The following is a 24,591-nucleotide window of genomic DNA, read 5'->3' as shown; positions in this document are numbered from 1 at the left end:
ATAAGGAATGACGTGATGCTCATGATGAATGAATCACAGTGAGTGTTTACGAAAGTATTACTGGACACTCGTTTACCGAGTACTTAGCTCTATTCAAATCACTTTAAGCATGTATCCAACTTAACTTAACTAACAAGAGCAACTTACCTAATTTGCATAACCTAAGATAAAGATGCTCATCTTCAGTTAAAGGCCTAACACCTAGGAACAGTACCATGAACTTAGAATAATAAAGACATACTTAATATAGCAGTTAAAGTTTCATATGCAACAAGTAGTCACTTGATTCTATCATAACCAGAGTTCTATAACTCCAAATGACTTGCAAGAGAACATTCTGGAAAGCTTATGAAATTCTCTACAATTCATTGGTAAACATCAAAGCATGATTCTAAAGTTGACCAACTCCAATTCTAGAAAATCTAGAATCTGTCCAGAATTGACAGGGTTACTAACTTAATTATTTAATGATGATGCAAAAGCCAAATTTGACCAAACAAAGTTTACCAACTTGTTTTTCATACCTAAGAAACATCAGAAAGTATAGTGCTAACTTCTAAATAAATTATTTAATATCCTTTTCCAATTTATTTAGTTAATTAGGTGATTTAAGCAATATATAGTAAAACTATTCATAAAAATCTACAAAAATTACAGTAGCTATCTCATGCTTCACATAGACTACCATAAAAAGTTTCAAAGCCATTGGACCAACATAACTTGCTGTATCCAAAATAACAGATGACATGTCTATTTCTAGCATAATTAAGAAACCTTATTAAAAAGTGTCAAGCAACAGATTTCCCATTTTTCCTAGCATCCTTCTAGCATAAGAATAGCACCCATAAAATTTCTCCTTCACTGGATCTATAGAAAAATTATGAAAATTCCCACAAGATCCACCTATTAATAACAGGAAATTCTATAACTTAAAAACTACACATGCACTAGCTCTGAAATTTTTACCAGAGCTTCACCTAAGCAATAACAGACTGCCCACCAAATTTCATAATTTTTGGACTATAGAAACTCAAGATAAAATTCAAACAAGTTTGCATGCTTCTAAACACACATTTCAAACTCCTATTTAATTCATCAAAAATTTCTAAAACATGTGCTCATATAATATTTTTGTTAAATACTAGACATGACCAGGAACCCAACAAAATTAGAACCATAGCATTTGGATCTATATACTAGGAGCTACATATTTATGAATAACAACACAATTCGGTGAAATAATATAGTAAACAAAATAAGAAAGACCTAGATCTACTGCAGTTGGGCCGGCCCGAGGAAACGGCGGCCCGCGAGCACACAGGCGCGGCCCAAGACGCGGCTTGGCCCACGCTGGGCTCCCGCCTGATCTTGGCGACTGACGTGCGGGACCCGGTGTCCGCCAACCCCACCCGTCAGCGAGATGAAGACAGGGGAGACGGCTCCACCGAGCGCGGCGACGGGGAAACTCGCCGACGGCGACTCCTCCGGCGAATTGGACAGCACCTGCGTGCTCCCCAAGTTCCCACGCGTCGATTGACCTACAAATCCGAAGCTCTAGCGGTCCTTAGGTGCTCCGGCCACGGAGCGCGGCGACTCGGCCATGGCGCACGGCGGCGCTCGGCCGTGTCCCGGCGCGGCTGGACCAGCATTGGTGGTAGCATCAACACCAAAGCAACTACACGTGATGGAGAAGGCTAAACACGAGCTAAGAATGGAGGAGGGGAATGGTGCTGTGCTGGCCACGGTGAGGTCACCGGCGCGGCCATGGCGCACGGTGTAGGAAAGGTCACAGCGACCTTACCCAAGCGCTAATAGCCCGGCTAAATGGTGGAGAAGGTCGCGAGGAACACCACGGAGCTACGACGAAGACGTAGCGCGCGTTTTCCTAGTGGCGCTCGAGCTCGGCGATGGCGAAGCAGGAGCGGCGATGGCGGAGCGGCGGCTTGCTTGCTGTGGCGAGCGGAGAAATGAGAAAAAGGATGGCGAGTGCGTCGGGCAGGCGTGGGGTGGCTTCAAGGCGCGGCTGCGACGGCAGAACGCGTACGGCGCGTGGCCAGCGCGGTCAGCCGGCCGTCGACGCGCGGCGCACACGCGTCCGGCGCTTTCTGAACCCGGTCGGCCATGTTCACTGAATCGTTCTTCTGAAAACGCGATTCAGTCATCGTCGAAGGTGACTGACAGAGCATGTTTAGACGATCATGTACTCCTAATACGTGGCGATCCAGGTTAAGGAGTAGTTAGCAAAGTTGGAGACCTACATGAGTACTATAAGTTTGCTAATTGGAGCTTGAACTAGTTTGGCTTGGTTAGTGAGATACAGTGCTCCAAATACCAGCTCATGAAACTGAAATCTGCTTGGGACTTAGAAAAATTTGCTAAGTATGAAATCAGCATGTGCATCTGACTTGTGGGCCATGTTTGAGCATGTTCTAACCATTTTCATGAATAGGTCATAAAACAACTTTTGTTCCTTGATAAATTAGCTACAACTTTGGTAAAGAGTGCACAGCCATGCAAAGCCTCTAAGTTGGTCTTTTGAATCAGTCAAACTGTGAGACTCCTAGGGTCAATTCAAGTCAAACTTGCACTTGAGGGCATTTTGGTCATTTTGATCTACATGAACAATGTTCCAACAAGTAACCTAAGTGTAGTTAAGGTGTATTAGACCATAATCAACCACTTTACAAACTTGTTATACCACTTCTAATGATCACATGGAATAAAACAACTAAAATAAACAATTCAATCATATGTTGCAATGAAATGTTTCATATGTTTCATGGCTTGGTTGCTATTTTACACTTGTCATATTTCTATCATGTTGCCATGTTTCATGGTATAAGAATTTCATGTAACATTCACATGTTGCACTACTATCATTCATAAGCACTCAAGTACGAAACACATACAATTTCAAATGTTGCATATGTATGTTTCAATGATAATGACATGATGATATAGATAATGCACATGCTTATGAAATGACATGCAAATAGTGGAAGCCAAACACCTAAGGTGTTACAGCCCTCCCCCCTTAGAAAAATCTCGTCCCGAGATTTGGAAAGCGTACCAATCAGTATAGAAAGCTGGATAGTTTTCCTTTAAATAATCTTCCCGCTCCCAGGTTGCATCCCGTTCACTATGATTACTCCAAACTACCTTGTATAATTTAACCACTCGTGTACGAGTCACTCTTTCTTGAGTATCCAGAACTTGCACGGGCTTTTCCTCATAAGAAAGATCAGATTTCAAGTTGACTTTCCTTGTTGCTATTCTTTCCTCGGGAATACGAAGACACTTCTTTAGCTGGGACACATGGAATACCGGGAATATAGCTCCCATCTCACGGGGTAGATCGAGTTTATAGGCTACTCTTCCACTTTTCTCGATAATGCGGTAGGGTCCAACATATCGAGGCTCAAGCTTCCTTTTAATTCCAAAACGCTTGACTCCTTTCATAGGGGATACCTTCAAATAAACATGATCACCTACTTCAAACTCAATAGGTTTCCTTCTCTTATCAGCGTAGCTCTTTTGTCTAGCCTGAGCGGCAGTCATATTCTTTTGTATAGTCCGGACTTGCTCTTCGGCTTCTTTTACAAAGTCAATACCATAGAATCTTCTTTCCCCGGGTTCCACCCAGTTCAAAGGAGTTCTACACTTGCGGACCATAAAGAGCTTCAAAAGGAGCCATTTTGATACTCTCTTGATAACTGTTGTTATAAGAGAATTCAGCGAGAGGTAACCAGTCTTCCCAAGAGCCTTTGCAAGAGATAAGACAAGCTCTAAGCATGTCTTCTAGAATTTGATTAACACGCTCAGTCTGTCCGGATGTTTGCGGATGATAGGCAGAACTGCGGATTAGATGAGTGCCAAGATTCTGATGTAAGCACTCCCAAAAACGAGCCGTGAATTGAGGTCCTCTATCAGAAACAATGGATTTGGGTACACCATGGAGACTGTACCACTTGTTGAAAATAAATCTCAGCATAATTGTGAGGGTGGTAGGTAGACTTGACCGGAATAAAGTGAGCAGATTTAGTTAGACGATCTACGATAACCCAGATAGAATCACAACTCTTTTTGGTAGTGGGTAATCCAACAATAAAATCCATGCTAATTTCTTCCCACTTCCAGCCAGGAATAGATAGTGGCTGCAATAGTCCGGGCCTTATGTGAATAGCCTTGACTCTGCAACAGTTATCACACCTTGCCACATAAGCTGCGATTTCTTTCTTCATCTTGGTCCACCAATAATACAGCTTGAGATCTTGATACATTTTACTGCTACCAGGATGGATGGACAATTTTGAAGAATGGGCTTCATTCATAATTTGATTTCTAAGTTCTTTATCTTTGGGTACCACAAGCCTATCATTAAACCAGAGAATTCCCTTGTCATCGACTTTAAAGTGCTTGGTCTCTGTCTCTTTCATTTTCCGCTTGATGTGAAATACACCCACATCCGTCTTCTGGAGCTCGATAATTCGACTTCTGAGAGAGCAATCCACAGTGATATTGTGGAGTACTACAGGATGAAGGAGGTGTGCCAGATGAAAGTCTTCACTAACTAAGGAATTGCAATGGGCCTTTCTGCTTAAGGCATCAGCAACAACATTTGCCTTACCAGGATGGTAATGCACTTGAAGGTTGTAGTCCTTGATCAATTCTAACCAGCGCCGTTGACGCATGTTCAACTCGGGTTGAGTAAAGATGTACTTGAGGCTTTTATGGTCAGTATAGATGTTGCACACATTACCCAGCAAGTAATGTCTCCAAATCTTCAGGGCATGAACAACTGCGGCTAGTTCTAAGTCATGGGTAGGATAGTTGACTTCATGCTTTCGAAGCTGACGCGAAGCATAAGCAATTACTCGGCCCTCCTGCATAAGAACACACCCCAAACCGGTGCCACATGCATCGCAGTAGACATCAAAAGGCCTCTCGATGTCAGGCTGTGCCAATACAGGAGCAGAGGTTAGTAAGGTCCGCAAAGTGTGGAAAGCCTCTTCACACTTCGGAGTCCACACAAACTTCTCATCCTTTTGCAGTAGTCGAGTCATGGGCTTGGCGATCTTTGAGAAATCCGGATAAAGCGACGATAATAGCCAGCCAATCCCAAGAAACTTCGGACTTCTGTGACCGTAGTAGGTGCCTTCCACTCAAGAACTTCTTGCACCTTAGTAGGGTCAACCGAAATTCCATCACCAGATAATACATGACCAAGAAAAGGTATCTTGTTCAACCAGAACTCGCACTTGCTGAACTTAGCATAAAGCTGGTTGTCACGTAACCGAGTTAAAACAATTCTCAAATGTTCAGCATGCTCTTCTTCATTCTGAGAATATACCAGGATATCGTCAATGAACACAATGACAAATTTGTCCAATTCCGGCATGAATACAGAATTCATCAGGTACGTAAAGTGTGCCGGAGCATTTGTCAACCCAAATGACATGACGAGGTATTCGAACAAGCCATAACGAGTAGAGAAAGCCGTCTTAGGTATATCTTCAGGACGAATTTTGATCTGATGATAGCCAGACCGCAAATCGATCTTGGAGAATACCTTAGCTTTAGAAAGCTGATCAAACAGAATATCGATGCGAGGAAGAGGGTATTTGTTCTTGATAGTAACAGCATTAAGGGGGCGATAATCCACGCACATGCGTAGAGACTCGTCCTTCTTCTTCACAAATATAGCTGGACAACCCCAAGGAGAAGAACTAGGCCGAATCAACCCTTTCTTCAATAGCTCATTCAACTGACTCTTCAGCTCAGCCAACTCATTGGGCGGCATTCTATAGGGCCTTCGAGAAATAGGAGCCGTACCCGGAATGAGCTCTATCTTGAATTCTACATCACGGTCCGGAGGTAATCCAGGCAAGTCATCAGGAAAGACATCTGGAAACTCACAGACAACCGGTAGATCCTTAATGGCTTTAGCTAAGGTAGCATTGGCTGTACTGTGGATAGCAATATCACGAGGTAACTGCACTAGAAAACCTTTCTTATCCACAGGATCCCTCAACATAACCACACGGGTTGATGTATCGATCAACACTCCATTCCCGCTCATCCACTTCATTCCTAGGATTACATCGATTCCTACCCCCGGTAGAACTACAAGATCCACAAGGAACTCTCGATCCCCGATCTCAATCTTTACATCCTTAACTACTTGGTTAGTCATGATATTATTCCCAGCAGCACTAATACAAAAACCCCCCTTGACAATTGTAATCATATTCATCTGATGCTTAGATGCAAAAGTAGAACTCACAAAGGAATGCGAAGCACCAGAATCAAAGAGCACAACTGCAGAGGTGATCATTAACAAGAAACTTACCAGCGGTGACCACTTCACCAGCAGGAATTTCCTCCACCGTAGTATAGTGAACACGCCCCTGACGGATGTTTCCTTGAGCATTCTTGGGAGGATGGGGACATCTATTTGCCCAATGACCAGGCTGGTTAGAGTTCCAACACTGGCCTGTTTGATGGTGGAACATTGGAGCTACTCTGCCCAGATGTATTCTTCGGCAAGGAAATGGTATACCCCTTGCGAAAACCGGTTTTAGCTTGGTTCTTCTTCTGCGGTGGGCGGTACCGAACATTAGCAGTGGGTGGACGGTACGGGGCCTTAGATACCATTGGAGCCTTGGACTGGGAAGCACCAGAATCAAAGTTCCTTTTCCGGTTCTTGGAAGCAGCATAAATCTTGTCATTGTTCTCCTGAGTCAGAGTGTCACTAATAAACTCATTGAAGGTGACACACTTGCAGTTGCCCATTGACTTCATCAGTTTTGGGGAAAGTCCCCTCTTGAAGCTAGCAATTCTCTTGGCGTCAGTATCGACGAACTCAGGAGCATATCTTGCTAGGTTGTTGAATGCCTGGAGGTACTCACTGAGACTCCTGTTGCCTTGGGTGAGCTTCATAAACTCAGTATGCTTGATGGCCATGAGACCTAGGAGGGATAAAGTGTCCCCTGAAGGCTGCCTGGAACTGGTTCCAGACGATCTCGACGTTAGCAGGGAAGGTGGTCCTGTGATGGGTCCACCAAATGCCTGCAGGGCCTTGGAGCTGGTATCCCGCATACGAAGCCTTCATGCCTTCAGTTAAACGGAGCAATCCAAATCTTTGCTCTATCGTGCTCAACCATTCATCTGCATGTAAGGGTTCTTCTGCCTCACGAAAGATAGGAGGCTTTGTGTCCATGAAGTCCTTGAAGCTGCTGTACTGGTTCGGCTCGGGTCCCTGGCGGACCTGCCGATCCTCACGGTTAGCCATCTGGCGCATAGCCTCAGCTAGCATGCGCTGACTTTCCACAACTGTCTGCATTAGCTCAGCTGGTGTGGGCGGTGGCGGAGGTGGTTGTTCCTCATTTCCCATGCCACGACCACGACGAAGGTTATGAGCCATCTGCAAAATGTATAGCCAATGAGCACTGACGATGTGGAAATTTTTGTAGATGAATCATATAATTATGCCAAACTGAGTCCATTGGAGGGAATGTATTTAAATAATCAACAGAGGCACAATCATTCATCACAATCACACAACTCATCAAGTGCATCAATTGACATATAAATGCGATGAACTTAACCAACAACGAGATCCATAGACCGCAAAGGCGAAATTCCACAAAAGCTCACATACGTGAAGCATAATACGTTCGATAGGTTACATCCGAGCCATAGTGGTTCCAACTTACATCAAGGGTAACATAGGGTTCGATATTACATCCCAACGATTAACTTGCTACAAAGTTACTCGTTCATGCATGATGATCAAAAAAAGACTAGATCTAGCGCATTAGCTCAGTAGTAAGCTCAACTACGCATCGTCCTCGGAGTCGGTGTCGAGGATTTCTCCTCCATCTTCATCACTAGGAGGCTCTAACTCCTCATCTTCGTCCTCATCAGGTGGAGCGTCCTTAGGTCCATTGACTTCCATGTCATCATCACCTTCAGCCATGATGACACCAGAACCCATCTCATTCTCATCATCTGGTGGCAGGATAGGGTGAAGTTGATTATGCAGTAGGTGAACCTCCTCATGGAGATTGTCATTGTACTCTTCTGCAGCTGCCAACTGCTGCTCTAGCTCAACCTGCCTTGCTCTCAACACATTCTCCTCGTGCCAGGCTTCATTCCGTTGGTTCAGCATGTGAACCAACATACGCTCACAGTTGCGGTGAGCAACTGTCAACCTCTGAACCTCCAGGTTCTCTTGATCCCGTTCCTGCGTGACTTGCTCCAAACGCTGCTGAACTGCAATCCTTTCAGCAGTCACCTGAGCCAGCTCTGCCCTCAGCCTTTCCGCCTCAGTAGGCTCAGGACGGGGCTCACGAGGAGCTAAACGGTGACGAGGCGCCCTACCTCCAGCGGACTTACGAGCAGTGCGTTTCGTGCGCGCCATCTGTAGCAAAAAGTTACAACGTAAGGGGAGAATCATTTAAGGGATACGAAATTTAATTATTCGGGACTATCAATTTTAAAGGAGGGAGTAATGCAAGAAATGCCATGTATGCTTGAACATGATGCATGCACGATCCGTACGTCCTCACAAACCTAGAAAAATTTAAAGGCTAGCGAAATATACGGTGGCATACATACGTTCTCTCGTATACGGTAGCTAGTCGATCTATAACGATACGTTGTTAGTGTACCTGCAGAAAATTTCATTTCAGCCCAATACTTTCCCAAAAAGCATAGAAAACAAGCAGTAAACTAAATACTTTCATACATACATCCCCTGATGTATATACTCTAGTATCACAGCTACCCGTCAGAGATACCCATAATTAAGTACTCTCATAGATACATGATTAAACATGTAAGTATGCGAGCAACCACAACTACTCTCCCCTAGACCGACGGTTGGACGGTCATGCTCTCACAACTCATACTTACCAGAGCGTAGAGGTATTTTGATCCATACATTACCACCCAAGCGGATGGCATCCATACAATAGCACGCCGTATGGACGACGAAACAGAAACAAGCAGGAACCCCCAAGTTAGTACTTTAATAAGCCACCTAAGAGTCCTTATTTGGGCATAAGGGATATGACCACTGGCAATACTTAGTATTTAATTAAGAATTTTCACAAATACTTTTGTTTTAAATACACAAATGACGTGCTTAGTGTCAAATCTTGCTCTGATGCCAGCTGTAACAGAACCGACCAAATCATAAGAACGTAAGTACAAAAACAATCACCGAAGCGATCAAATTCCTGTACTTAAGCTCCCATAATCCCGGTAGTCCGGAAATCACGAAGGATTTCAACCAACTCTCGACATACAAACCAAGATCATAATGATTCAACACAACACATCATCTGTTACAACATTTCACAAGTAGCATACGGATTACATCCATCAGAGTTGAAATAGAATATTACAAACCAAGTTTGAGTGTGCGGAAGCAACATAGTTTAGTACAAAACATCATAGTTTTCAAATACATTGCCAAGATCAGAGTCATGTCCCACAAAAGCATTATCAGGTACGAGAACTAGTAGAAACCACGCCCAACGGTCTAGTCTTCATCCCCAGCAGGGAGAAGGCAGTACTTGCAGCAACCAAAGTAGAACTGGTCATCTGCAACAGGTGGGAAATAAACCCTGAGTACGAGAAGGTACTCAGCTAGACTTACCCGACAAAACAGAAATAAAGACACCAAGGATCATGCAAGGCTTTTCAGGTGGGCTAGCTTGACACAGTTGCATAAAAGAGCTTATGACTACAGTAACCAGTTTAAACTTAGCATCAAGCTTATCATTATTTACCTGTCCACTAGATTAGCACCTGTACTAGAGCACTCACTTATTAGGAGCAAACAGTATTAACCATAGCAGGTATAATAAGGCTGTCATCATCATATCATCATTTCCGAACCATTAAGTTATTAAGTGTATCTACATTGGAGATAAGCCCGTCAAGTTCTCACTAACCGGGAGAGACGGCGATTCGAATCGAATTACAACTCAGCTGAGGGGGTATTCCTAACCCTCACCCTGGCATACTTTGCAAGAGTAGCCGTGGGTCACCTTTGGGACATCTCAGGAACCAAATTCGCGGGTTCGATCAGCGCCAGCACTCTCAGGGATTACCCTTCTGCCAGGACGATCAGGACTTTTAAATCACCTGCCCTTGGACTCACGCCTACGGCTCCCTTCCGAGGCGCACTTTATACTTATCGACTCCCGGCCTGAGGTGAGCTACTCGGCTTCGCGGTCGGTCATCGGGCCGGCCAACTAAGAGAGAGGCATGCGTTCAACATGAACAGGAAAGGCTCCAAGATCCAGTCCTTAATCGACACAGATGGAGCCACTGCAAACCGGCAAGTCTCCGTCCGGTCTTCATTTCAAATTAAGACTGGTTCTTTTCCACGATAGCAAATATAGCCAACCGTGCCACATGTATCATCCTATATCTCGCAGGTGACAGGAAATCACCCGACTTCTACCGAGTTTAAGCAGGGCTAAGCACTACTCGAGCCTGAGCTACATAGGATTCAGGATAACAATATCTGGACAAGGAATGGGTAACCAATGCAGCAAGTGTTTGCATCCAACACCTAAACTTAATGCAACAATATATGTAATAATAATACTGTAACTGCAGTTCGGAAAATAGGAGGCTTAATATGCTCCGGGGCTTGCCTTTCACAAAGTTGCAAGGACGGTGGTCAGGCCACTCAACAGCGACCTCGTCTGGCACTTCTCCTGAAGGCTGCTCCTCCTGAATCTCCGGTGTCGGCTGCTGCTGCTCGTTCAGTTCCTTGAATTCCAGTAGGGTTACTCCTTCCGGTACACCTATTGCATGCCGATGCAAACGATGAATATCATGGATGCATAAGGAATGACGTGATGCTCATGATGAATGAATCACAGTGAGTGTTTACGAAAGTATTACTGGACACTCGTTTACCGAGTACTTAGCTCTATTCAAATCACTTTAAGCATGTATCCAACTTAACTTAACTAACAAGAGCAACTTACCTAATTTGCATAACCTAAGATAAAGATGCTCATCTTCAGTTAAAGGCCTAACACCTAGGAACAGTACCATGAACTTAGAATAGTAAAGACATACTTAATATAGCAGTTAAAGTTTCATATGCAACAAGTAGTCACTTAATTCTATCATAACCAGAGTTCTATAACTCCAAATGACTTGCAAGAGAACATTCTGGAAAGCTTATGAAATTCTCTACAATTCATTGGTAAACATCAAAGCATGATTCTAAAGTTGACCAACTCCAATTCTAGAAAATCTAGAATCTGTCCAGAATTGACAGGGTTACTAACTTAATTATTTAATGATGATGCAAAAGCCAAATTTGACCAAACAAAGTTTACCAACTTGTTTTTCATACCTAAGAAACATCAGAAAGTATAGTGCTAACTTCTAAATAAATTATTTAATATCCTTTTCCAATTTATTTAGTTAATTAGGTGATTTAAGCAATATATAGTAAAACTATTCATAAAAATCTACAAAAATTACAGTAGCTATCTCATGCTTCACATAGCCTACCATAAAAATTTCAAAGCCATTGGACCAACATAACTTGCTGTATCCAAAATAACAGATGACATGTCTATTTCTAGCATAATTAAGAAACCTTATTAAAAAGTGTCAAGCAACAGATTTCCCATTTTTCCTAGCATCCTTCTAGCATAAGAATAGCACCCATAAAATTTCTCCTTCACTGGATCTATAGAAAAATTATGAAAATTCCCACAAGATCCACCTATTAATAACAGGAAATTCTATAACTTAAAAACTACACATGCACTAGCTCTGAAATTTTTACCAGAGCTTCACCTAAGCAATAACAGACTGCCCACCAAATTTCATAATTTTTGGACTATAGAAACTCAAGATAAAATTCAAACAAGTTTGCATGCTTCTAAAAACACATTTCAAACTCCTATTTAATTCATCAAAAATTTCTAAAACATGTGCTCATATAATATTTTTGTTAAATACTAGACATGACCAGGAACCCAACAAAATTAGAACCATAGCATTTGGATCTATATACTAGGAGCTACATATTTATGAATAACAACACAATTCGGTGAAATAATAAAGTAAACAAAATAAGAAAGACCTAGATCTACTGCAGTTGGGCCGGCCCGAGGAAACGGCGGCCCGCGAGCACACAGGCGCGGCCCAAGACGCGGCTTGGCCCACGCTGGGCTCCCGCCTGATCTTGGCGACTGACGTGCGGGACCCGGTGTCCGCCAACCCCACCCGTCAGCGAGATGAAGACAGGGGAGACGGCTCCACCGGCGCGGCGACGGGGAAACTCGCCGACGGCGACTCCTCCGGCGAATTGGACAGCACCTACGTGCTCCCCAAGTTCCCACGCGTCGATTGACCTACAAATCCGAAGCTCTAGCGGTCCTTAGGTGCTCCGGCCACGGAGCGCGGCGACTCGGCCATGGCGCACGGCGGCGCTCGGCCGTGTCCCGGCGCGGCTGGACCAGCATTGGTGGTAGCATCAACACCAAAGCAACTACACGTGATGGAGAAGGCTAAACACGAGCTAAGAATGGAGGAGGGGAATGGTGCTGTGCTGGCCACGGTGAGGTCACCGGCGCGGCCATGGCGCACGGTGTAGGAAAGGTCACAGCGACCTTACCCAAGCGCTAATAGCCCGGCTAAATGGTGGAGAAGGTCGCGAGGAACACCACGGAGCTACGACGAAGACGTAGCGCGCGTTTTCCTAGTGGCGCTCGAGCTCGGCGATGGCGAAGCAGGAGCGGCGATGGCGGAGCGGCGGCTTGCTTGCTGTGGCGAGCGGAGAAATGAGAAAAAGGATGGCGAGTGCGTCGGGCAGGCGTGGGGTGGCTTCAAGGCGCGGCTGCGACGGCAGAACGCGTATGGCGCGTGGCCAGCGCGGTCAGCCGGCCGTCGACGCGCGGCGCACACGCGTCCGGCGCTTTCTGAACCCGGTCGGCCATGTTCACTGAATCGTTCTTCTGAAAACACGATTCAGTCATCGTCGAAGGTGACTGACAGAGCATGTTAGACGATCATGTACTCCTAATACGTGGCGATCCAGGTTAAGGAGTAGTTAGCAAAGTTGGAGACCTACATGAGTACTATAAGTTTGCTAATTGGAGCTTGAACTAGTTTGGCTTGGTTAGTGAGATACAGTGCTCCAAATACCAGCTCATGAAACTGAAATCTGCTTGGGACTTAGAAAAATTTGCTAAGTATGAAATCAGCATGTGCATCTGACTTGTGGGCCATGTTTGAGCATGTTCTAACCATTTTCATGAATAGGTCATAAAACAACTTTTGTTCCTTGATAAATTAGCTACAACTTTGGTAAAGAGTGCACAGCCATGCAAAGCCTCTAAGTTGGTCTTTTGAATCAGTCAAACTGTGAGACTCCTAGGGTCAATTCAAGTCAAACTTGCACTTGAGGGCATTTTGGTCATTTTGATCTACATGAACAATGTTCCAACAAGTAACCTAAGTGTAGTTAAGGTGTATTAGACCATAATCAACCACTTTACAAACTTGTTATACCACTTCTAATGATCACATGGAATAAAACAACTAAAATAAACAATTCAATCATATGTTGCAATGAAATGTTTCATATGTTTCATGGCTTGGTTGCTATTTTACACTTGTCATATTTCTATCATGTTGCCATGTTTCATGGTATAAGAATTTCATGTAACATTCACATGTTGCACTACTATCATTCATAAGCACTCAAGTACGAAACACATACAATTTCAAATGTTGTATATGTATGTTTCAATGATAATGACATGATGATATAGATAATGCACATGCTTATGAAATGACATGCAAATAGTGGAAGCCAAACACCTAAGGTGTTACAGAAAGCATATAAATATCAAAATAAAATCAACATGATGATATCGGTTTAGAAACACCACATGTGGAAATCAATTTGATTTCTACCACTTGCAATAGGTGGTGGATATTTGAAGCATGATGCTTAACTCCGAGGACTCTATTTTCCTTCCAATGAGACTACTACACACATGATAAGCTTGAAAATGTATTAGTCTCAAAGCATCCAACTTATAGAGTAGCCTCCCCCTAAATTTGTGCACACAAGTATGGAATACTTGTAGGAAACATGCACATTGATTTTAGAATCAATAATACCACTTAAAAGATGACATCACATGAATATGAGAATCATTTTCGAAGATGATATTCGGGAGAGATTATCTACAATTTAGACTTTGGCACATATTAGATGAACAAATGTAATGCAAGCTATGTACCGTGCTCCTAAACAATTTTAAACCATGTAGGTTTGCTCCAAGGGTTAAGAGTGAAACCGAGCAAATCTACCATAAGATATACCTAGTGTATGCATGACAAAAGATATAAGCATGCAAATGCAAACCTAGGCATTAAGAGTAACTAGATGCTTAAAGATACCAAAAAACTAGAAGTAAGTACCAATTGAAAGCAATAACATCTAATTACCTATCATGGGAAGAGGAATTTGGGTCCATAATATTCACTAACCCTCTTGGCAATGATGTTGTCCATTATGATGCACCCCATGAAATGCACCCATGTTTTGCCAAGTCTCCAAATTCCCCGAAGTCTATCGGACTTCTCACTTCCCTTTCGGGATCCAAACCTTCTTGGTGCTCTTCATGTTGGAAATGATTTCCTTTGGCACCCAAAAGCGTTTGACCCCAATGTTGGCTTGCTTGTTCACCTTGATGGCCACCACCTTGTTATTTTTCTTCTTCTTCAAAAGATAAGGTGTGGAGGCCTTCTTGTCCACCTTGTTGGTGTAGGTGTTGGAGAGCTTGCTTATTTGCTTTTTCTCTTTCTTCTTTTCTCCTCCCCCATTTTCACTTTTCACTCATAGGACTTGTGTCCTTCCTTGTGGCACACGTAGCAAACCACGGTTTGTCCTTCATCAAGCTTTTTCACTCCCTTGACGGTGTTATCTTGATGAAGTTGGGCTTCCTTCGTCTTGCCTTTCACTTGAGTCAAGTCCTTGGTGAGGCGAGCTACTTCTTGCTTGAGTTGCTCATTCTCTTTTGCAACCTCTTGTGTGCATGTATCTACAATAACTTTCTCAACACAAACTTGGTTGCACAAAGATGAGTCTAAACATAAATCATTACAAGAAGTGGAGGCATCCTTTCTAGACATATCAAAGATATAACTTTTCTTTTTAGATGCCTTGGTGGGAGTGTAACTAACGGCTTCAAGATTGGCAACTTTATTAGTTAGCTCATCACAATGTTGCACATGGTTTCTATTTTAGCAAGCAAACTTTTATAAGCATCTTGTGAGCTAGCTAACTTTTCTTTTAATTTTTCATTTTTCTTTACAAGATGCTCATCTTTAATTGTGCATGCATTTTGTGTTGCACTAGCCTCAATTTGCTCAACTTTAGTAGATAGTTCAACATTTAGATTAGCAAAGTTTTCATATTGTTCAAGCAAAGTTTTATATGCTCCTTGTGAACTATCTAGCTTTTCTTTTAAACTTTTGAGCCTATTTTGTTGACTAGTGCAAACTTTAGCATATTTAAGATTTTGTTGCACAATCTCATGATAAGAAGGCATATCATCATCACTATCATTCTCACTAGAGGATGAACTTTTGTTACCTCGTGCCATAAGGCACACATGAGAAGAGCATGATGATGAGTGCTTGCGACCTTGCCTCTTGTGATGGTGTTCTTCTTCACTTGAAGAATTATCCCATGATCTTATTGATGTGAGGGCTTGGTTCTTGCATGCCTTCTTCTTTGTCTTGGGTGTGGGCTTGTTTGGACAAACTTCCACAAAGTGCCCCAACTCACCGCATCCACAGCATCCTCTCTTTCTTTGCTCATTTCTTTGATTGGTGAAAATGAGATCTTGAATTTGGATGGGCACACCCTTGACATTGAGCCTTTGGATCATCTTCTCCACCTTGTTGATTAATTTGATTGATTCTTCATCAAGGTCAGAGGTGGAGGAGGAAGATTGATCATCACTTGAATCTTCATCATCATCATTGTCCTCATCTTCTTCTTCATCTTCACTTGAGGAGCTTGAGCTTGTCTCAACTTGCTTGCCCTTCATCGTCTTTTTCTTGCTACATGCGAGAGCTTTGCCTTTGCTTGATGAAGAGGCTTCTTCTTGACCCATCTTACGTGATATTTCAAATGCTACTATCTTGCCGATGACTATGCTCGGGGTCATGGTGCTCAAGTCCTCCATATTGTGAAGGATGGTGATGATGCTTGCATATTTCTTTTGTGGTAGCACGGAGATGATCTTCCTCACAATGTCCACATTATCTAGCTTTATTAATCCTATTGAATGAAGCTCATTGAAAATTAGATTCAAACAAGAATATATATCACGAACAAGCTCCTCATCATTCATTGTAAATGATTCATAATTTTGTTTAGCTAGACAATGTTTTTGCTCACGGACATTACTTGTGCCGTCATGGAGCTTTTGGAGTTTTAACCAAATTTCATGTGCCGTATTTAAAGTGAACACTTGGTTAAACACATCCATGCTAAATGATTCAAACAAACAATTTTTAGCTCTAGCATTGAAATGCATTTCTTTTTCATCACTCTTTGTGGGTTTTTTGGGATTCTTGATGGGTTTCATCCCGTCACGAGTAACTCTCCATACACCCAAATCAACCGCCTCAAGGTGGCAAGCCATTCTAGCCTTATAGTAAGGGAAGTTAGTGCCGTCAAAGTACGGAGGCCTAGAGATATCCATCCCAACCACTCTAAATAGCGTCGGCTCAACGGCGGTTAAGCCAAAGATCCAAATTGAGCCAACCGGCTCTGATACCAATTGAAGGGACCATGACACCTAAGGGGGGTGAATTAGGCAACTTAAAATTCTATCTCTAAACTATGGCCTCTTTTTCTAACCTTAGCAAAACATATGCAAAAGATAAACTATCTAAACGTGCAACTATGGTTTTGCTAGTGTGTTGCTATCTCTACCGCAAAAGGAGTAATTCAATCAATGTAAATGCGGAAGGTAAAGAGCAAGGTAGAGATATGCAAACTCTCATCGATGACTCCGGTATTTTTACAGAGGTATCGAGAAGCGCGTAAGCTTCCCCCTAGTCCTCGTTGAAGCCCCTAGCAAGGAATCCCTCGCAAGAGCCAAGCTCCTAGTTGGGTAACCGGCAAGCCTCTCCCGGATGCTCCCCGCCGTCTTCACTATCAAGCTTCCGGCCAAACCACCGCGGGCCTTGTTCCCTCTGGTACACGGTGGCGGGCACACCACAAACACGGTTGGTGTAATCTCGCAAGACTAAAAGCCCCTCTAATGTACAACAATGGTGCTCACAAGCACCGAGTGGTAAGAGGTATGCAAACCTCACTAAACACTAGGCCTAACCTAGAGTAAGCGCATAAGTGGTGGTCTAACCAACCTAAGCACTTCGCAAAGCACCTACGCTAATCACCTAATGAATCACTAAGCACTATACAAGTGGAGATCACTAAAATAGTGTATCAACACCCTTAGTATGTTTCCTCAGCTCCACACTATTCAAATGGCCGGTTGGGGGTTGTATTTATAAGCCCCACTGAGAAAGTAGCCGTTGGGAACGAAATCCCGATTTTCTTCTACTGACCGGACGTTGAACTCGTCCTGACCGGACGCGTCCGATCATCCCGACCGTTGGAGCCGCGAAAACTGATCGGACGCTGCCAGCGTCCGGTCGCCTGCCACCGGACACGTCCGGTCGTAGTTTCGCGCGCCTAGAACCTCTCTGTACTCGATCGGATGCTGATACCCTGCGTCCGGTCGGTTGCCGCCAGCGTCCGGTCCAGCGTCCGGTCGCCTGTCTGCCGAGCCACCGATCTAGTGTCCGGTCGCGCTTCCAGCGTCCGGTCCAGCGTTCGGTCGCCTCTACGAGCTCGTTTCTTTGCGATCTTGCGTACGGCTTGGTTTCTATCTTCATGCTTGGACTTTGCTTGATATCTTGGGTCTTTTCTTGTGCTCCTAAGGTCTTGCTTATGGTGTTGATCATCGGATCATTACGTCGCCTTTGTCCAAGTCACGTCTTGCACCCTATTGAACTACAAAACAAACACTTGCAAATTCATTAGTCCAATTTGGTTGTGTTGGTCATCAAACACCAAAATCCAAAGTAAATGGGCCTAGTGTCCATTTTCGTTACACGATCCAAAGCATTTCCAGATGATAAGCTCACCCTAGTTGCATGGATAATAATCTTTTACCATTTTATACGCTCTCTAAATTAAACCTGCTTACACATTTTCGCTGAAATTATTAATTGACTTTTTTTTAGTAACAAACTATAATTAAGTGTGCACGGTGCAGAATACCCACGCTGTTAAATTCTAAAATAAATCGAGAGCACCAATGCTATAAAAAAATACTTATATTTAGAAGGACAGATTTTCCACAACAATAAACCTAACCCACTAAGCTATGCTAAGTTTACGTCAAATCATATACGTGTGAAGATGTTCTGTAAACTTAAGGTTTAATACCATCTTAAATTAGTAGTATGTCCGTCTTTTAGGCCTTTTACTTAATTTGATTGTATCTTCTGCTTAAACTTTAAGTTGTTACTGATATGTGACCATCACCACCATAGTTCAAGAAGAGGAGTGGCCCCACATCTTAACAATTTGTTAAAAAAAACATTCTTGTCCATATGACCACGAGTAGAGATACAGCTCACCGTTTTTTTGGTTAAAGTTATGTACGTGAGTGCTGAATTATTTGAAAAAACAATAATGTTCAAATATATATTTTTCTATCTCTAAATCTGTATCGGCTATTTCAACACCAATATGGGCTGTACATCGTGAATTCGTGATGAGCCCAAGTCTGCATAGACGGGCCTGCATCATTGTCGGCTATTGCAAATGTAGTTCGCATGTATGGGCCTTATTCACAATATCATGAAATCGGCCCGAGTCTTCTGTTTAAATTTATTTGTCCCGAATCACGGTTCCGCCAAAATGAAGAACCAGATGTTCATAATAGTTTGGTTGTCGCAGCTGGGCATGGGCAGCGCGGTGGAGACGCTCTGCGGGCAGGCCTACGGCGCCCAGAAGTACGACATGCTGGGCATCTACCTGCAACGCTCAGCCGTGCTCCTGTGCGCCACGGGCGTCCCGCTGGCCGTGGTCTACGCCTTCTCGGAGCCGATCCTGGTGTTCCTGGGGCAGTCGCCGGAGATCGCCCGCGCCGCGTCCGTCTTCGTGTACGGCCTGATCCCGCAGATCTTCGCGTACGCCATCAACTTCCCGATCCAGAAGTTCATGCAGGCGCAGAGCATCGTGCTCCCGAGCGCGTACATCTCCACCGCCACGCTGGCGCTGCACCTGCTGCTCAGCTGGGTCGTCGTCTACAAGGCCGGCCTCGGCCTGCTGGGGGCCTCCCTGCTGCTCAGCCTCAGCTGGTGGCTCATCGTCGCCGCGCAGTTCGCCTACATCGTGATGAGCCCCAGGTGTCGACACACCTGGACGGGGTTCACCTGCCAGGCCTTCTCGGGTTTGTGGGACTTCCTCAAGCTCTCCGCCGCGTCCGCAGTCATGCTTCCAGGTCGTGGTGCTCATCGCCGGCTTGCTCCCCAACCCTGAACTTGCACTGGACGCGCTGTCTGTGTGGTGAGTAGTAGTGTAGCACGTTACCATTCATGCATCCTTCGCTATCTATCCCTATTAGCTACGATCTATTTGCACTGCTGCACTGCAGCTAGAAAATCAGAAACAGCATTAATCTTGTTGACTTGTTCTCTTATCTGATCTGCAGCATGACTATTTCTGGGTGGGTGTTCATGATCTCAGTAGGGTTCAATGCTGCTGCCAGGTAGGTTCGCAACTCAACTACAAACTACACCTGCCAAGTTTAATTTTCTTACGGTTTAATCTGTGTATCCTAACTAACTTCTGAATGATTGATTTCCAGTGTGAGAGTGAGCAATGAGCTCGGTGCCGGCCACCCAAAATCTGCCTATTTCTCAGTGTGGGTAGTGACTGCGGTCTCTACACTGATATCTGTCATTCTTAGCATTGTGATCCTCTGCCTGCGCAAACTACATCAGCTACTTGTTCACAGAGGGTGAGGTGGTGTCGAACGCGGTGGCGGATCTCTGCCCACACTGCTTGCCATCACGCTCATTCTCAACGGCATCCAACCTGTTCTGTCAGGTAGATTTCAGAGACCTCACAATCTCTCATGTGAACCTGCTACATGCTACTACGTACCAGATTAGTAAACGTAGCATCCAAAACCTGCTTTACCAATTGTTTTTGTCCATCATTTCGAAGCTTGAAGCTTTTCTAGTCATACCTATTGAGATGCACGCATTGACCTGTCATACTTCAACAATTAGGTCAGTAGGAACAATTTATCCTCCAATTGACTGAGCAATCATTCAGTATGAGGAACTTTAGATGTTTGCACTAAAATGGTTATTAGGTAATCAGTCGACTTGCCACATACTAAAATTATATTAATGGTTACCAAGTCTCTCATGCAATGATGCAACATTGCAACCAATGAAAATGCCTATATGTCCTCGTGAAAAAGAATGATCTGTTCACATTTTACACTATACATTTGCATATAATCAGACTCGGTAAGCACTCCGAGCAACTTTGGTGTCATGTCAATACTCCATATAGGACGGGCAATGATTAATTCTCCTACAAATCATGAGGTGGCTTAGTGGGAAAATGCTTCCCATCTCTTTCATTCTTAATTGAACTTTAAGTGCTGAATGGGGACAGCACAGCAAACTTACATCATGATCAGAAATAAATGGATGATACCTCGACTGATTATTTCGGATCATGATGTGTAGGAGTAGTTCGCCGTGTGTTTTGAACATTTCTAACAAGCAAATATTTCACATAAATAGGTGTCGCTGTTGGGTGTGGGTGGCAACAATTCGTAGCCTACGTGAACATCGGCTGTTACTACATAGTTGGTGTTCCCCTCGGCGCCCTCCTCGGGTTCATCTTCAAGCTCGGTGTAAAGGTAATGAGCTCAAATGCATAGTTAGTAATGTTTTTTTAATTTTTGTATACCGAATGATGATGAACTCTAATGCATGACGTACTCATGCCTCTCCTGACAGGATATTTGGGGTTGGAGGAACTTGCATGCAGACGGCTATTTTGTTGTGGGTCACCTTGAGAACTGATTGGAACAAAGAGGTAGGAATTCCTAAAACTTGCATAATAAAAGATACATTTTCATTTTTACTTTTGTATTTAGGTTCAATCATGAATGCTAAGCTCTGTCGCACAGCTAGCTAACTGTGTGTTGTTGCTACTTGTTTCCGTTGTCTCTGTTTAGATAATTATGTTTCAGGTAGAGGAAGCACAGAAAAGGTTACACAAATGGGAGGATAAGAAGACGACGGAGGAGCCCCTTCTTGCGGGGATCGGCAATGACAATTATTTTTTACTGGATGGATGGATATCCACATCAATCTCCGGCCGGCTTCGATCACCACCGTGACCGTCAAGATATGGACTCTGCCTGCAAGTGTTTCTCCGGAGTGTTTGGATTTTTTTTACCATAACAGTAACAGTGATATCGATCAAGCCGTGGAGAATTTGTATACGTCCCGACGTTAGATGAATGTACTTTCGTATCTCGCAAATTTTGCAAAGCAGAAAAGGAAGATTTGGTTACAGATCGAACTGACATGTCTTTTGAGTTAGAGAATTCGGAGCATACAAGTGGATTTTTTCTACTTTTTCAAAAAATTCGCTTCGTTTTTTCGGTTGCTACACCGTGAGCAGAAGAAATTAATGTGCCCAGCAAACAACGCAACATGTCGGCAATAATCCAAATCTGCAGCATGCATATATCGGCTCTCAAGATAACGGAAATAAATATCCATAAAAAATTAGGAGCCACACGATCGGAATCCATATGTACTTCAAGTTATATACTGCATTGAAGATACAAAATATGGCGATGCAGACAATCAGTCTGTTCGCTTGTTAGTTTCAGCAAAGTTTATCAGCAGTGTTTTCTTTCACAATAAATCAACACTAACCAGACTTATCAGCCCAAAAATCAACCAATAAATATGTCGAATGGTATATGCCACACCAACAAGTCTCTTATAATATTTCTAGTACATCCCGAGATAGGACCAGTCGTTGTTGGTAGAATGATCGATGAGCCCAGTAGTACCTATTAATGGCCACAGATAACAGGATGGCAGGACGGCAGGCCCGTTATTAAGTCTATCTACCACAATAAAAGACAATAGTTCATAGATAAGTATCTCCTCTATTAAAAAAATACATATCTAGATTAGTCTATGTCTCGAACGGCAGGAGTTGTAGTAGCCTGTGTAATAGGCACCTGCAAGGTAGCAAAATGAGAAGCCTCTACAACGGCAGGAGCTGTAGTAGCCTAAAAAACACTGTAGCGGCTGGAAGTTACTGTTTATGGTTGAATTTATGAGAATAAAATTCAGTTCTGGATAAAAAAAAGAAACGGATAAGCCGGACATGGGGTCAGCCAAACAACGCCGTACGAGTATTTCCCATGCCTCTTTTATTCAGGTAGCGATTGCGCAGTTCTTGGAACCCTTGGAGGCTGAAGCTCAAGCCCTCTTTTTTTTTTTTTTGCCAAGCTAGCTGCTGCATTGGATCTTCGGGATGTAGCTTTGTTAACTGACAATCAGGTGGTGGCCTCCGCCGTGCTTGCTGGATCGCCGCGTTCTCATCTTAGACATTGGTCGTTGCGTCCTATTATTGCTAAAGTGCAGGATATAAAGCAAGCAAAAAACTATTCGGTGATCAAAATTGGTAGATAGCTGATGCTTTGGCAAAAAGGGCAAGACGGGCACGTATTCCGACTTCGCGCTTTTTCTCTTGCCAGGCACTTGCTCATTCTCCAACATGTAATATCAAACATGTCCTTGAAGACTTCGACTGGGGTAACATGATCCCATCTCTGTAACTTGTCTGTAACTTATTTATGATGCAATAAAAGTTTTAATTTTTTTAAATAGTATAGGATGGCAGGATGGCAGGACGGCAGGCCTATTATTAAGGTGGTGTTTAGATCCAGGGTGTAAAGTTTTGAAGTGTCACATCGGATATTATATAGGGTGTCGCATGGGGTATTCGGATAATAATAAAACAACAAATTACAGAATCCGTCAATAAACCGCGAGACGAATTTATTAAGCCTAATTAATCCATCATTAGCACAGGTACTGTAGCACTTTATTATCAAATCATGGACTAATTAGGCTTAAAAGATTTGTCTCATAAAATAGTCGCAAACTATGCAATTAGTTATTTTTTAGTCTATATATAATACTCTATGCATGTGTCCAAACATTCGATGTGATAGGGTGTAAAGTTTTGGTAGAGGAACTAAACAAGGGCTAAGTCTATCTACCACAACAAAAGACAATAGTTCATAGATAAGTATCTCCTCTGTTAAAAAATATTTATCTGGATCTAGTCTAAGTCAAACTATTATAAGTATAATCAAGTTTTACAAATAATAATATATATTCCATGATAAAATGAACTATACACATTTTATATCATAAATATTTGTATCCTCTTTTGTAAGAAGTTGGTGAAACTGAAGATTGTTAATTTGACCTAGCACTTCAGCTAGAAGGTTGTACTGATTTTGACCTATTGGACTTGAAATATCCAGAATGTGACTTGCATAAGGAAAATGAGGTGATGTGATGAGGAGCAGATCCTAAGACAATAGTTAGGCCCCATTTGAAGGCTCCGACGGCTCTGGCTACTGTAGCACCACTGTTGAGGAGCCACCAGAGCCTCCAAAACGCTGCTCCTCCGGCTCCGTCAGTTTTGAGCCCTGCTGGGAGCACCTACAGTCATCAACAGTGTCTAACAAGACCAAGGCAGTTGGAGCCGGAGCACCTGGAGCCACGCCAAACCCTGCCTTAATACTCAATACACTCTCTCTGTTCCAAAAAGATGCACTTCTCATTTTTTTTTCAAAAAAAACAAACAGTTTGAATTCTAACCGAAGTTATATAAAAATACTAACATTTATGATACAACATAAATATTATTAAATTAATTATAAAATATGTTTTCATAATAAATCTAGTTCGGGACATAAATGTTAATACTACTCAAACAATTTTTTGGGCAAAATAGCCGAATTCGTCCCTAAACTATCGCGCTTGGCTCAATTTCGTCCCTCAACTATAAAAACATCCGATTCGGTCCCTGAACTATCCAAATCGGGTCAACTTCGTCCATTCGCCGACATGGCACACCACGTTGGCTCGCCTAGTCACCGCCCAGTCAGCTTAGGATGTAAAATACCCTTTTACCCTCTATAGAGCAGCTCACCCCAGCTTCCGTCAATTAGAGGCTCCCCTGTCCCCATCCTCCAGCATGTCACTCATATTGTAATGTTTGTTTGATATCAAATGATGTTGCGAGAATTTTAACCATGTCTACAGTTGAAATAATTAAAGTAGTGCCTTGTTCATTCAAAGTGACAGACCATGTCAATGTTTAATGCAAATGATACATGCGCCATGCACTGGGCACTCAAA

At 43.2% G+C, this 24,591-nt stretch overlaps 1 pseudogene; it reads left to right on the top strand.

Moving 5' to 3' along the window:
• The first annotated feature begins 19,057 nt into the window (after positions 1 to 19,057).
• On the top strand, positions 19,058 to 21,640 carry LOC136483743 (protein DETOXIFICATION 40-like; annotated as a pseudogene).
• Positions 21,641 to 24,591: the final 2,951 nt, after the last annotated feature.

Source organism: Miscanthus floridulus, chromosome 1, assembly GCF_019320115.1.
Source record: "Miscanthus floridulus cultivar M001 chromosome 1, ASM1932011v1, whole genome shotgun sequence".
NCBI lineage: Eukaryota > Viridiplantae > Streptophyta > Magnoliopsida > Poales > Poaceae > Miscanthus > Miscanthus floridulus.
This window is presented reverse-complemented; position numbering and strand designations above follow the sequence as displayed.